A 13,693-nucleotide genomic window follows, 5' to 3' on the forward strand; every position below is an offset into this window, starting at 1 on the left:
CTGCAGGCATCTCGGGGGACACCTTGGGTCCGGGATGTAAATTGAGATGGGCGCCGCTGTCAGGCATGAAGAGGTCAGGGCAGACGCCCAAAACCGCTTCTCTTCAGGCATCTTGGTGGACACCTGGATTCCTGGAACTAAGTTGAGATGGGCGCCGCCGTAAGTCGTGAAGATGGCAGGGCAGACGCTCCAAACTGCTTCTCTCCAGGCATCTCAGGGGACACCTGGGGTCCTGGATCTAAGTGGATATGGGCGCCGCCATCAGGCGTGAAGAGGGCAGGGCAGACGCTCAAAACCACTTCTCTTCAGGCATCTCGGTGGACACCTGGGGTCCTGGATCTAAGTTGAGATGGGCACCGCCATCAGGCATGAAGAGGGCAGGGCAGACGCTCCAAACTGCTTCTCTCCAGGCATCTCAGGGGACACCTGGGGTCCTGGATCTAAGTGGATATGGGCGCCGCCATCAGGCGTGAAGAGGGCAGGGCAGACGCTCAAAACCACTTCTCTTCAGGCATCTCGGTGGACACCTGGGGTCCTGGATCTAAGTTGAGATGGGCACCGCCATCAGGCATGAAGAGGGCAGGGCAGACGCTCCAAACTGCTTCTCTCCAGGCATCTCGGGGGACACCTGGGATCCTCGAACTAAGTGGATATGGTTGCCGCCGTCACGCGTGCAGAGGGCAGGGCAGACGCCCAAAACCGCTTCTCTTCAGGCATCTCCGTGGACACCTGGGGTCCTGGATCTAAGTTTAGATGGGCGCCTCCGTCAGGCGTGAAGAGGGCAGGGCAGACGCTCCAAACTGCTTCTGTCCAGCATCTCGGTTGACACATGGGATCCTGGAACTAAGTTGAGATGGACGCTGCAGTCAGGAGTTAAGAGGGCAGGGCAGACGCTCCAAATTGCTTCTCTGCAGGCATTTCGGCGGACACTTGGTGTCCTGGATCTAACTTGAGATGGGCGCCACCGTCAGGAGTTAAGAGGGCAGGGCAGACGCTCCAAACTGCTTCTCTCCAGGCATCTCGGGGGAAAACTGGGGTCCTGGACCTAAGTTGAGATGGGCGCCGCCGTCAGGCGTGAAGAGGGCAGGGCCAACGACTAACACCGCTTCTCTTCAGGCATCTCCGTGGACACCTGGGGTCCTGGATCTAAGTTTAGAGGGGAGCCTCCATCAGGCTTGAAGAGGGCAGGGCAGACGCTCCAAACTGCTTCTCTCCAGGCATCTCAGCTGACACCTGGGGTCCTGGATCTAACTTGAGATGGGCGCCGCCATCAGGAGTTAAGAGGGCAGGGCAGACGCTCCAATGTGCTTCTCTCCAGGCATCTCGGTGGACACCTGTGGTCCTGGATCTATGTTGAGATGGGGCCCGCCGACAGGACTGAAGAGGGCAGTGCAGACGCTCCAAACTACATCTCTCCAGGCATCGCGGGGGACACCTGGGGTCCTGTTTCTAAAGTGAGATGGGCGCCGCCGTCAGGCCTGAAGAGGGCAGGGCAGACGCTCCAAACTGCTTCTCTCCAGGCATCTCGGGTGATACCTGGGGTCTTGGATCTAAGTTGAGATGGGCGCCTCCGTCAGGCGTGAAGAGGGCAGGGCAGCCGCTCCAAGCTGCTTCTCTCCAGGCATCTCGTGGGACACCTGGGGTCCTGGATCTAAGTTGAGATGGGCGCCGCCTTCAGGAGTGAAGAGGGCAGGGCAGACGCTCAAAACTGCTACTCTGCAAGCATCTCGGGGGACACCTTGGGTCCGGGATGTAAGTTGAGATGGGCGCCGATTTCAGTCGTGAAGAGGTCAGGGCAGACGCCCAAAACCGCTTCTCTTCAGGTATCTTGGTGGAAAACTGAGGTCCTGGATCTAAGTTGAGATTGGCGCCGCCGTCAGACGTGAAGAGGGCAGGGCAGACGCTCAAAACTGCTTCTCTCCAGGCATCTCTGGGGACACCTGGGGTCCTGGATCTAAGTGGATATGGGCGCCGCCATCAGGCGGGAAGAGGGCAGGGCAGCCGCTCAAAACCGCTTCTCTTCAGGCATCTCGGTGGACAACCTGGGGTCCTGGATCTAAGTTGAGTTGGGCGCCGCCATCAGGCGTGAAGAGGGCAGGGCAGACGCTCCAAACTGCTTCTCTCCAGGCATCTCGGGGGACATCTGGGGTCCTGGATATAAACTGAGATGGCGTCGCTGTCAGGAGTAAAGAGGGCAGGGTAGACGCTCTAAACTGCTTCTCTCAAGGCACCTCGGCGGACACCTAGGTCCTGGATCTAAGTTGAGATGGTCGCTGCCGTCAGGCGTGAAGAGGGCAGGGTAGACGCTCCAAACTGCTTCTCTCCAGGCATCTCGGGGGACACCTGGGGTCCTGGATCTAAGTTGAGATGGGCGCCGCCTTCAGGAGTGAAGAGGGCAGGGCAGATGCTCAAAACTGCTACTCTGCAGGCATCTCGGGGGACATCTTGGGTCCGGGATGTAAGTTGAGATGTGCGCCCAGGTCAGTCGTGAAGAGGTCAGGGCAGACGCCCAAAACCGCTTCTCTTCAGGCATCTTGGTGGACACCTGGTGTCCTGGATCTAAGTTGAGATAGGCGCTGCCATCAGGCGTGAGGAGGTCAGGGCAGACGCTCAAAACTGCTTCTCTCCAGGCATCTCTGGGGACACCTGGGGTCCTGGATCTAAGTGGATATGGGCGCCGCCGTCAGGCGTGAAGAGGGCAGGGCAGACGCTCAAAACCGCTTCTCTTCAGGCATCTCGGTGGACACCTGGGGTCCTGGATCTAAGCTGAGATGGGCGCCGCCATCAGGCGTGAAGAGGGCAGGGCAGATGCTCCAAACTGCTTCTCTCCAGGCATCTCGGGGAACATTTGGTGTCCTGGATATAAATTGAGATGGCGTCGCTGTCAGGAGTGAAGAGAGCAGGGAAGACGCTCTAAAATGCTTCTCTCAAGGCACCTCGGCGGACACCTAGGTCCTGGATCTAAGTTGAGATGGTTGCCGCCGTCAGGCGTGAAGAGGGCAGGGTAGACGCTCCAAACTGCTTCTCTCCAGGCATCTCGGGGGACACCTGGGGTCCTAGAACTAAGTGGATATGGTCGCCGCCTTCAGGCGTGAAGAGGGCAGGGCAGACGCTCAAAACTGCTTCTCTCCAGGCATCTCTGGGGACACCTGGGGTCCTGGATCTAAGTGGATATGGACGCCACAGTCAGGCGTGAAGAGGGCAGGGCAGCCGCTCAAAACCGCTTCTCTTCAGGCATCTGGGTGGACACCTGGGGTCCTGGATCTAAGTTGAGATTGGCGCCGCCATGAGGCGTGAAGAGGGCAGGGCAGACGCTCCAAACTGCTTCTCTCCAGGCATCTCGGGGGACATCTGGGGTCCTGGATATAAATTGAGATGGCCTCGCTCTCAGGAGTAAAGAGGGCAGGGTAGACGCTCTAAACTGCTTCTCTCAAGGCACCTCGGCGGACACCTAGGTTTCTGGATCTAAGTTGAGATGGTTGCCGCCGTCAGGCGTGAAGAGGGCAGGGTAGACGCTCAAAACTGCTTCTCTCAAGGCATCTCGGGGGACACCGGGGGACCTAGAACTAAGTGGATATGGTCGCCGCCATCAGGCGTGAAGAGGGCAGGGCAGACGCTAAAAAATGCTTCTCTCCAGGCATCTCGGGGGACACCTGGGGTCTTGGATCTAATTTGAGATGGGCGCGGATGTCAGGAGTGAAGAGGGCCGGGCACATGCCCAAAACCGCTTCTCTTCAGGCATCTCCGTGGACACCTGGGGTCCTGGATCTATGTTTAGATGGGCGCCTCCGTCAGGCGTGAAGAGGGCAGGGCAGACGCTCCAAACTGATTCTGTCCATCATCCCGGTGGACACCTGGGGTCCTGGAACTAAGTTGAGATGGACGCCGCACTCAGGAGTTAAGATGGCAGGGCAGACGCTCCAAACTGCTTCTCAACAGGCATCTCGGGGGAAACCAGGGGTCCTGGATCTAAGTTGAGATGGGCGCCGCAGTCAGGCTTGAAGAGGGCAGGGCAGACGCCCAAAACCGCTTCTCTTCAGCCATCTCCGTGGACACCTGGGGTCCTGGAACTAAGTTGAGATGGACGCCACAGTCAGGAGTTAAGAGGGCAGGGCACACGCTCCAAATTGCTTCTCTCAAGGCATCTGGGGGGAAACCTGGGGTCCTGGATCTAAGTTTAGATGTTCTCCTCCGTCAGGCGTGAAGAGGGCAGGGCAGACGCTCCAAACTGCTTCTGTCCAGCATCTCGGTGGACACCTAGTGTCCTGGAACTAAGTTGAGATGGACGCCGCACTCAGAAGTTAAGAGGGAAGGGCAGACGCTCCAAATTGCTTCTCTCCAGGCATTTCGGCCGACACTTGGGGTCCTGGATATAAGTTGAGATGGGCGCCGCCGTCAGGAGTTAAGAGGGCAGTGCAGACGCTCCAAGCCTCTTCTCTCCAGGCATCTCGGGGGAATCCTGGGGTCCTGGATCTAAGTTGAGATGGGCGCCGCCGTCAGGCGTGAAGAGGGCAGGGCAGACGCCCAAAACCTCTTCTCTTCAGGCATCTCCGTGTACACCTGGGGTCCTGGATCTAAGTTTCGATGGTGCCTCCATCAGGCTGGAAGAGGGCAGGGCAGACGCTCTAAACTGCTTCTCTCAAGGCACCTCGGCGGACACCTAGGTCCTGGATCTAAGTTGAGATGGTTGCTGCCGTCAGGCGTGAAGAGGGCAGGGTAGAAGCTCCAAACTGCTTCTCTCCAGGCATCTCGGGGATCACCTGGGGTCCTAGAACTAAGTGGATATGGTCGCCGCCGTCAGGCGTGAAGAGGGCAGGGCAGACGCTTAAAAATGCTTCTCTCCAGGCATCTCGGGGGACACCTGGGGTCCTGGATCTAAGTTCAGATGGGCGCGGCCGTCAGGAGTGAAGAGTGCCGGGCACATGACCAAAACCGCTTCTCTTCAGGCATCTCCGTGGACACCTGGGGTCCTGGATCTAAGTTTAGATGTTCTCCTCCGTCAGGCGTGAAGAGGGCAGGGCAGACGCTCCAAACTGCTTCTGTCCAGCATCTCGGTGGACACCTAGTGTCCTGGAACTAAGTTGAGATGGACGCCGCACTCAGAAGTTAAGAGGGCAGGGCAGACGCTCCAAATTGCTTCTCTCCAGGCATTTCGGCCGACACATGGGGTCCTGGATATAAGTTGAGATGGGCGCCGCCGTCAGGAGTTAAGAGGGCAGGGCAGACGCTCCAAGCCTCTTCTCTCCAGGCAACTCGGGGGAAACCTGGGGTCCTGGATCTAAGTTGAGATGGGCGCCGCAGTCAGGAGTGAAGAGGGCAGGGCAGACGTCCAAAACCGCTTCTCTTCAGGCATCTCCGTGGACACCTGGGGTCCTGGAACGAAGTTGAGATGGACGCCGCAGTCAGGAGTTAAGAGGGCAGGGCACACGCTCCAAATTGCTTCTCTCAAGGCATCTCGGGGGAAACCTGGGGTCCTGGATCTAAGTTGAGATGGGCGCCGCCGTCAGGCGTGAAGAGGGCAGGGCAGACGCCCAAAACCACTTCTCTTCAGGCATCTCCGTGGATACCTGGGGTCCTGGATCTAAGGTGAGACGGGCGCCGCCGTCAGGCGTGAGGAGGACAGGGTAGACGCTCCAAACTGCATCTCTCCAGGCATCTCGGGGGACACCTGGTGTCCTGGATCTAAATTCAGATGGGCGCCGCCGTCAGGCATGAAGAGGGCAGGGCAGACGCTCCAAACTGCTTCTCTCCAGGCATCTCGGGTGATACCTGGGGTCTTGGATCTAAGTTGAGATGGGCGCCTCCGTCAGGCGTGAAGAGGGCAGGGCAGACGCTCCAAGCTGCTTCTCTACAGGCATCTCGTGGGACACCTGGGGTCCTCGATCTATGTTGAGATGGGCGCCGCCTTCAGGAGTGAAGGGGGCAGGTCAGATGCTCAAAACTGCTACTCTGCAGGCATCTCGGGGGACACCTTGTGTACGGGATGTAAGTTGAGATGGTCGCCGATGTCAGGCGTGAAGAGGTCAGGGGAGACGCCCAAAACCGCTTCTCTCCAGGCATCTCTGGGGACACCTGGGGTCCTGGATCTAAGTGGATATGGGCGCCGCCGTCAGGCGTGAAGAGGGCAGGGCAGACGCTCCAAACTGCTTCTGTCCAGCATCTTGGTTGACACCTGGGGTCCTGGAACTAAGTTGAGATGGACGCTGCAGTCAGGAGTTAAGAGGGCAGGGCAGACGCTCCACATTGCTTCTCTGCAGGCATTTCGGCAGACACTTGGTGTCCTGGATCTAACTTGAGATGGGCGCCGCCGTCAGGAGTCAAGAGGGCAGGGCAGACGCTCCAAACTGCTTCTCTCCAGGCATCTCGGGGGAAACCTCGGGTCCTGGACTTAAGTTGAGATGAGCGCCGCCGTCAGGCGTGAAGAGGGCAGGGCCGACGACTAACACCGCTTCTCTTCAGGCATCTCCGTGGACACCTGGGGTCCTGGATCTAAATTGAGATGGGCGCCGCCGTCAGGCCTGAAGAGGGCAGGGCAGACGCTCCAAACTGCTTCTCTCCAGGCATCTCGGGTGATACCTGGGGTCTTGGATCTAAGTTGAGATGGGCGCCTCCGTCAGGCGTGAAGAGGGCAGGGCAGACGCTCCAAGCTGCTTCTCTCCAGGCATCTCGTGGGACACCTGGGTTCCTGGATCTAAGTTGTGATGGGCGCCGCCTTCAGGAGTGAAGAGGGCAGGGCAGATGCTCAAAACTGCTACTCTGCAAGCATTTCGGGGGACACCTTGGGTCCAGGATGTAAGTTGAGATGGGCGCTGATTTCAGTCGTGAAGAGGTCAGGGCAGACGCCCCAAACCGCTTCTCTTCAGGCATCTTGGTGGACACCTGGGGTCCTGGATCTAAGTTGAGATTGGCGCCGCCGTCAGGCGTGTAGAGGGCAGGGCAGATGCTCCAAACTGCTTCTCTCCAGGCATCTCTGGGGACACCTGGGGTCCTGGATCTAAGTGGATATGGGCGCCGCCGTCAGGTGTGAAGAGGGCAGGGCAGCCGCTCCAAACTGCTTCTCTCCAGGCATCTCGGGGGACAACTGGGGTCCTAGAACTAAGTGGATATGGTCGCCGCCGTCAGGCGTGAAGAGGGCAGGGCAGACGCACAAAAATGCTTCTCTCCAGGCATCTCGGGGGACACCTGGGGTCCTGGATCTAAGTTGAGATGGGCGCCGCCTTCAGGAGTGAAGAGGGCAGGGCAGATGCTCAAAACTGCTACTCTGCAGGCATCTCAGGGGACACCTTGGGTCCGGGATGTAAGTTGAGATGTGCGCCGAGGTCAGTCGTGAAGAGGTCAGGGCAGACGCCCAAAACCGCTTCTCTTCAGGCATCTTGGTGGACACCTGGTGTCCTGGATCTAAGTTGAGATAGGCGCTGCCATCAGGCGTGAGGAGGTCAGGGCAGACGCTCAAAACTGCTTCTCTCCAGGCATCTCTGGGGACACCTGGGGTCCTGGATCTAAGTGGATATGGGCGCCGCCGTCAGGTGTGAAGAGGGCAGGGTAGACGCTCCAAACTGCTTCTCTCCAGGCATCTCGGGGGACACCTGTTGTCCTGGATCTAAAGTGAGGTGGGCGCCGCCGTCAGGCATGAAGAGGGCAGGGCAGACGCTCCAAACTGATTCTCTCCAGGCATCTCGTGGGACACCTGGGGTCCTGGATCTAAGTTGAGATGGGTGCCGCCTTCAGGAGTGAAGAGGGCAGGGCAGATGCTCAAAACTGCTACTCTGCAAGCATCTCTGGGGACACCATGGGTCTGGGATATAAGTTGAGACGGGCGCAGATGTAAGTCGTGAAGAGGTCAGGGCAGACGCCCAAAACCGCTTCTTTTCAGGCATCTTGGTGGACACCTGGGTTCCTGGATCTAAGTTGAGATTTGCGCCGCCATCAGGCGTGAAGAGGGCAGGGCAGACGCTCAAAACTGCTTCTCTCCAGGCATCTCTGGGGACACCTGGGGTCCTGGATCTAAGTGGATATGGGCGCCACCGTCAGGCGTGAAGAGGGCAGGGCAGCCGCTCAAAACCGCTTCTCTTCAGGCATCTGGGTTGACACCTGGGGTCCTGGATCTAAGTTGAGTTGGGCGCCGCCATGAGGCGTGAAAAGGGCAGGGCAGACGCTCCAAAATGCTTCTCTCCAGGCATCTCGTGGGACATCTGGGGTCCTGGATATAAATTGAGATGGCGTCGCTCTCAGGAGTAAAGACGGCAGGGCAGACGCTCTAAACTGCTTCTCTCAAGGCACCTCGGCGGACACCTAGGTTTCTGGATCTAAGTTGAGATGGTTGCCGCCGTCAGGCGTGAAGAGGGCAGGGTAGAAGCTCCAAACTGCTTCTCTCCAGGCATCTCGGGGGACACCGGGGGACCAAGAACTAAGTGGATATAGTCGCCGCCATCAGGCGTGAAGAGGGCAGGGCAGACGCTCTAAACTGCTTCTCTCAAGGCACCTCGGCGGACACCTAGGTTTCTGGATCTAAGTTGAGATGGTTGCCGCCGTCAGGAGTGAAGAGGGCAGGGCAGACGCTCAAAAATGCTTCTCTCCAGGCCTCTCGGGGGACACCTGGGGTCCTGGATCTAATTTGAGATGGGCGCGGCTGTCAGGAGTGAAGAAGGCCGGGCACATGCCCAAAACCGCTTCTCTTCAGGCATCTCCGTGGACACCTGCGGTCCTGGATCTAAGTTTCGATGGTGCCTCCATCAGGCTTGAAGAGGGCAGGGCAGACGCTCTAAACTGCTTCTCTCAAGGAACCTCGGCGGACACCTAGGTCCTGGATCTAAGTTGAGATGATCGCAGCCGTTAGGCGTGAAGAGGGCGGGTAGACGCTCCAAACTGCTTCTCTCCAGGCATCTCCGTGGACACCTGGGGTCCTGGATCTAAGTTTAGTTGGGCTCCTCCGTCAGGCGTGAAGAGGACAGGGCAGACGCTCCACACTGCTTCTGTCCAGCATCTCGGTGGACACCTAGTGTCCTGGAACTAAGTTGAGATGGACGCCGCACTCAGAAGTTAAGTGGGCAGGGCAGACGATCCAAATTGCTTCTCTCAAGGCATCTCGGGGGAAACCTGGGGTCCTGGATCTAAGTTGAGATGTGCGCCGCCGTCAGGCGTGAAGAGGGCAGGGCAGACGCCCAAAACCGCTTCTCTTTAGGCATCTCCGTGGACACCTGGGATCCTGGAACGAAGTTGAGATGGACGCCGCAGTCAGGACTTAAGAGGGCAGGGCACACGCTCCAAATTGCTTCTCTCAAGGCATCTCGGGGGAAACCTGGGGTCCTGGATCTAAGTTGAGATGGGCGCCGCCGTCAGGCGTGAAGAGGGCAGGGCAGATGCCCAAAACCGCTTCTCTTCAGGCATCTCCGTGGATACCTGGGGTCCTGGATCTAAGTTGAGACGGGCGTCGCCGTCAGGCGTGAAGAGGACAGGGTAGACGCTCCAAACTGCATCTCTCCAGGCATCTCGGGGGACTCCTGGGGTCCTGGATCTAAATTGAGATGGGCGCCGCCGTCAGGCATGAAGAGGGCAGGGCAGACGCTCCAAACTGCTTCTCTCCAGGCATCTTGGGTGATACCTGTGGTCTTGGATCTAAGTTGAGATGGGCGCCTCCGTCAGGCGTGAAGAGGACAGGGCAGACTCTCCAAGCTGCTTCTCTACAAGCATCTCGTGGGACAACTGGGGTCCTGGATCTATGTTGAGATGGGCGCCGCCTTCAGGAGTGAAGGGGGCAAGGCAGATGCTCAAAACTGATACTCTGCAGGCATCTCGGGGGACACCTTGTGTACGGGATGTAAGTTGAGATGGTCGCCGATGTCAGGCGTGAAGAGGTCAGGGGAGACGCCCAAAACCGCTTCTCTCCAGGCATCTCTGGGGACACCTGGGGTCCTGGATCTAAGTGGATATGGGCGCCGCCGTCAGGCGTGAAGAGGGCAGGGCAGACGCTCCAAACTGCTTCTGTCCAGCATCTCGGTTGACACCTGCGGTCCTGGAACTAAGTTGAGATGGACGCTGCAGTCAGGAGTTAAGAGGGCAGGTCAGACGCTCCACATTGCTTCTATGCAGGCATTTCGGCGTACACTTGGTGTCCTGGATCTAACTTGAGATGGGCGCCTCTGTCAGGAGTTAAGAGGGCAGGGCAGACGCTGCAAACTGCTTCTCTCCAGGCATCTCGGGGGAAACCTGGGGTCCTGGACTTAAGTTGAGATGGGCGCCGCCGTCAGGCGTGAAGAGGGCAGGGCCGACGACTAACACCGCTTCTCTTCAGGCATCTCCGTGGACACCTGGGGTCCTGGATCTAAGTTTAGATGGGAGCCTCCGTCAGGCTTGAAGAGGGCAGGGCAGACGCTCCAAACTGCTTCTCTCCAGGCATCTCGGCGGACACCTGGTGTCCTGGATCTAACTTGAGATGGGCGCCGCCATCAGGAGTTAAGAGGGCCGGGCAGATGCTCCAAAGTGCTTCTCTCCAGGCATCTCAGTGGACACCTGTGGTCCTGGATCTATGTTGAGATGGGGCCCGCCGACAGGAGTGAAGAGGGCAGGGCAGACGCTCCAAACTGCATCTCTCCAGGCATCTGGGGGACACCTGGGGTCCTGGATCTAAATTGAGATGGGCGCCTCCGTCAGGCGTGAAGAGGGCAGGGCAGACGCACAAAAATGCTTCTCTCCAGGCATCTCGTGGGACACCTGGGGTCCTGGATCTAAGTGGATATGGGCGCCGCCGTCAGGCGTGAAGAGGGCAGGGCAGCCGCTCAAAACCGCTTCTCTTCAGGCATCTCGGTGGACAACCTGGGGTCCTGCATCTAAGTTGAGATGGGCGCCGCCATCAGGCGTGAAGAGGGCAGGGCAGACGCTCCAAACTGCTTCTCTCCAGGCATCTCGGGGGACATCTGGGGTCCTGGATATAAATTGAGATGGCATCGCTCTCAGGAGTAAAGAGGGCAGGGCAGACGCTCTAAACTGCTTCTCTCAAGGCACCTCGGCGGACACCTAGGTTTCTGGATCTAAGTTGAGATGGTTGCCGCCGTCAGGCGTGAAGAGGGCAGGGTAGACATTCCAAACTGCTTCTCTCCAGGCATCTCGGGGGACACCGGGGGACCTAGAACTAAGTGGATATGGTCGCCGCCGTCAGGCGTGAAGAGGGCAGGGCAGACGCTCAAAAATGCTTCTCTCCAGGCATCTCGGGGGACACCTTGGGTCCTGGATTTAATTTGAGATGGGCACGGCTGTCAGGAGTGAAGAGGGTCGGGAACATGCCCAAAACCGCTTCTCTTCAGGCATCTCCGTGGACACCTGGGGTCCTGGATCTAAGTTTAGATGGGCGCCTCCGTCAGGCGTGAAGAGGGCAGGGCAGACGCTCCAAACTGCTTCTGTCCAGCATCTCGGTGGACACCTGGGGTCCTGGAAATAAGTTGAGATGGACGCCGCACTCAGGAGTTAAGAGGGCAGGGCAGACGCTCCAAACTGCTTCTCTCCAGGCATCTTGGGGGACATCTAGGGTCCTGGATATAAATTGAGATGGCGTCGCTGTCAGGAGTAAAGAGGGCAGGGCAGACGCTCTAAACTGCTTCTCTCAAGGCACCTCGGCGGACACCTAAATTCTGGATCTAAGTTGAGATGGTTGCCGCCGTCAGGCGTGAAGAGGGCAGGGTAGACGCTCCAAACTGCTTCTCTCCAAGTATCTCGGGGGACAACTGGGGCCCTAGAACTAAGTGGATATTGTCGCCGCCGTCAGGCGTGAAGAGGGCAGGGCAGACGCACAAAAATGCTTCTCTCCAGGCATCTCGGGGGACACCTGGGGTCCTGGATCTAAGTTGAGTCGGGCGCCGCATTCAGGAGTGAAGAGGGCAGGGCAGATGCTCAAAACTGCTACTCTGCAGGCATCTCAGGGGACACCTTTGGTCCGGGATGTAAGTTGAGATGTGCGCCGAGGTCAGTCGTGAAGAGGTCATGGCAGACGCCAAAAACCGCTTCTCTTCAGGCATCTTGGTGGACACCTGGTGTCCTGGATCTAAGTTGAGATAGGCGCCGCCATCAGGCGTGAAGAGGGCAGGGCAGACGCTCCAAACTGCTTCTCTCCAGGCATCTCGGGGGACATTTGGTGTCCTGCATATAAATTGAGATGGCGTCGCTGTCAGGAGTGAAGAGAGCAGGGAAGACGCTCTAAACTGCTTCTCTACAGGCACCTCGGCGGACACCTAGGTCCTGTATCTAAGTTGAGATGGTTGCCGCCGTCAGGCGTGAAGAGGGCAGGGTAGACGCTCCAAACTGCTTCTCTCCAGGCATCTCGGGGGACACCTGGGGTCCTGGATCTAAAGTGAGATGGGCGCCGCCGTCAGGCATGAAGAGGGCAGGGCAGACGCTCCAAACTGCTTCTCTCCAGGCATCTCGTGGGACACCTGGGGTCCTGGATCTAAGTTGAGATGGGCGCCGCCTTCAGGAGTGAAGAGGGCAGGGCAGATGCTCAAAACTGCTACTCTGCAAGCATCTCGGGGGACACCTTGGGTCCGGGATGTAAGTTGAGACGGGCGCAGATGTAAGTCGTGAAGAGGTCAGGGCAGACGCCCAAAACCGCTTCTTTTCAGGCATCTTGTTGGACACCGGGGGACCTAGAATTAAGTGGATATGGTCGCCGCCGTCAGGCGTGAAGAGGGCAGGACAGACGCTCAAAAATGCTTCTCTCCAGGCGTCTCGGGGGACACCTGGGGTCCTGGATCTAATTTGAGATGGGCGCGGCTGTCAGGAGTGAAGAGGGCCGGGCACATGCCCAAAACCGCTTCTCTTCAGGCATCTCCGTGGACACCTGGGGTCCTGGATCTAAGTTTAGATGGGCGCCTCCGTCAGGCGTGAAGACGGCAGGGCAGACACTCCAAACTGCTTCTGTCCAGCATCTCGGTGGACACCTAGTGTCCTGGAACTAAGTTGAGATGGATGCCGCACTCAGGAGTTAAGAGGGCAGGGCAGACACTCCAAACTGCTTCTCAACAGGCATCTCGGGGGAAACCAGGGTTCCTGGATCTAAGTTGAGATGGGCGCCGCAGTCAGGCGTGAAGAGGGCAGGGCAGACGCCCAAAACCGCTTCTCTTCAGGCATCTCCGTGGACACCTGGGGTCCTGGATCTAAGTTGAGATGGGCACCGCCGTCAGGCTTGAAGAGGGCAGGGCAGACGCTCTAAACTGCTTCTCTCAAGGCACCTCGGCGGACACCTAGGTCCTGGATCTAAGTGGAGATGGTCGCCGCCATCAGCCGTGAAGAGGGCACGGTAAACGCTCCATACTGCTTCTCTCCAGGCATCTCGGGGGACACCTGGGGTCCTAGAACTAAGTGGATATGGTCTCCGCCGTCAGGGGTGAAGAGGGCAGGGCACATGCCCAAAACCGCTTCTCTTCAGGCATCTCCGTGGACACCTGGGGTCCTGGATCTAAGTTTAGATGGGCTCCTCCGTCAGGGGTGAAGAGGGCAGGACAGACGCTCCAAACTGCTTCTGTCCAGCATCTCGGTGGACACCAAGTGTCCTGGAACTAAGTTGAGATGGACGCCGCACTCAGGAGTTAAGAGGACAGGGTAGACGCTCCAAACTGCATCTCTCCAGGCATCTCGGGGGACACCTGGGGTCCTGGATTTAAATTGAGATGGGCGCCGCCGTCAGCCATGAAGAGGGCAGGGCAGA

Source organism: Sorex fumeus, unplaced genomic scaffold, assembly GCF_029834395.1.
Source record: "Sorex fumeus unplaced genomic scaffold, SorFum_2.1 ptg000072l, whole genome shotgun sequence".
Taxonomy (NCBI): domain Eukaryota; kingdom Metazoa; phylum Chordata; class Mammalia; order Eulipotyphla; family Soricidae; genus Sorex; species Sorex fumeus.